The sequence below is a fragment of the Cebidichthys violaceus genome, unplaced genomic scaffold (genome assembly GCF_023349555.1).
Source record: "Cebidichthys violaceus isolate CVI_PGR_0920_01 unplaced genomic scaffold, fCebVio1.0.p SCAF_13, whole genome shotgun sequence".
Taxonomy (NCBI): Eukaryota; Metazoa; Chordata; class Actinopteri; order Perciformes; family Stichaeidae; genus Cebidichthys; species Cebidichthys violaceus.
The window spans coordinates 1022501-1024669 of record NW_027176296.1 but is presented as its reverse complement, the minus strand read 5'-3'; the positions used below and the strand labels follow the sequence as shown (position 1 = coordinate 1024669).

Sequence of the window (2169 nt, the reverse complement as noted above, 5' to 3'; positions counted from 1 at the left end):
ATAACGCAGAGAAACGTATAAAATCTTCACATTTGAGCAGGCGCCAACCTCCGGTTCTCCCGACTGACGCCAATTCGAAGGCGTCTTAAAACTTGCAGTCGCTCTACGGACCAGCAGGGGCGGCTCCTCCGGTTGCAAAAGAAGTCAGATTGTATGGAAGTCTGTGAGAAAATGATTCTTACTTGATTTATTACCTCAGTACACATTGTGAACATGAGCTTATTGTCTCAATGGCTTCAGTTTCAAGTCTTCTTCAATACAGCACGATGTTCATTACGTAAATTATTGTCCAGTTTAGAGTAAAATAGACCATAAAGTAGAGTAAACTTTAGGGCGGCCTTACTGTGATTGACAGGTCGCTGCCACTACCAGACTCACTACGTCACTCTCCCGCATTTCAAATATGGCAACTTCCATTCATTGGTTGCCAAGAAAACAACATGTCGACGGCTGTATTCCAAACTGGTGACAGTGAAATCGTCAAACTCGAGGCTTCAATACGGCAGTCCACAAACCAATGGGTGACGTCACGATGACTACGTCAGCCTAATGTTTAATGAACAACTTCAACAATTAAATGATCAAAACTGTCCCGACAGCTCAAGTCTGTCTCGGGACCTTTGTTACATGTCGTTCTCCATCTCTCTCCTCTCATTTCTCATCTCTCTTCAAGATCTAACAAAGCCATAAAATACATGAAACAACATATTGTTGATCATTTTCTGTAGATCCACCGATCAATGTATCAACTCATTTTAGCTCCATGCAATATGTTTAATGATAACGTCCGGTTCATGGGTGCATGCTCTCTTACAGAATAGAATTTGTTCTCGCTTTAAGGTGCTTGAAAATGACCGTTTGTGGTCCGAACAAAACCACCATGGCTCATCACATTATGTTTATGTTGAGCAAATGAGCAGCAGACAGCCCTGCTATCAAATAGAACTAAAGAGTCCGGGAAAAAAGAAAACGTAAAATATGTCCCTTGTTTTTTGGCAAGGCGCTCTAGACTACAAGGTTGCAGCGCGCGCACACACACACACACACACACACACACACACACACACACACACACACACACACCTTGTGCTTACAGGAAAGACCCCAAGGTCGCACTCAGAAAGACATAACCATTCCCCACAAAATGGACTTCAAGGAATGAAATTACTGTGTGTGTGTGTGTGTGTGTGTGTGTGTGTGTGTCATTATGTGACTCTGTAGGAGCATAAAAGAGGGGGGAAGAAAATGAGAGAGAGAGAGAGGGGAGGAGCGCGGTGAGCAGGAAGTGGGTATTTCATGTCGAAATGATTGTCTTTAATAATTAGTCTTTGGCTCAGCCCCATTTACTAAGAGAGAGGGTTTGGAGGATGGAGAGAAAGACACAGCAACACAGAGAAAAAAACAAGAGTGAGTGAGTGAGTAAGAGAGAGAGAGAAAGAAAAAAGGAAACATTACTGTGCGTGTGTGTGTGTGTGTGGGTGTGTGTGGTGTGTGTGTGTGTGTGTGTGTGTCACGGTGCGCTCGGTTCCTCCAATCTTTCACTGGCGGTGACAGGAGATAAGATGATCAGCCGAATGCGCTACAAATCTGCAGCCTGCCAGCCTTCAGACAGCTCTGTCAGTGCTGCACTGCTACTGAACACACACACACACACACACACACACACACACACACACACACACACACACACACACACACACACACACCCCCACACACACACACACACACAAGCATTTAGGTGTGTGTGTGTGTGTGTGTGTGCGTGCGCACACACACACACACACACACACACACTAAACCAACATACTTACAGCATATACTGAAGGCATGTAGGCACACAGAACCAAAACGCACGTGTGAGCACACGTACATTTTGCACACCCACACAAACCTGCCACACACACACACACACACACACACACACACACACACACACACACACACACACACACACACACACACACACACACACACACACACACACACACACTAATTAAGACCCTGTACTTTGTAGAAATGTGCAGACTGCATTTTTAGTCTTCATGTTTGAACAGGCTGCTGGGTATTGTAGAAATGATGTCAACTTCTTCCTTTCCAGTGTTTGAATCTCTGTGTTCACAGAACTATAATTCAAGAACAGAACATTGATCAGTGTGAGCAGGGCTGCAG

General features: G+C 44.8%; 1 protein-coding gene across 3 annotated transcripts in view; it reads right to left on the bottom strand.

Annotated features, from left to right (window-relative positions):
• The window catches only part of tle2a (TLE family member 2, transcriptional corepressor a), a 39149-nt gene that overhangs the window by 18361 nt on the left and 18619 nt on the right, over positions 1-2169 (bottom strand). The window lies entirely within an intron of this gene.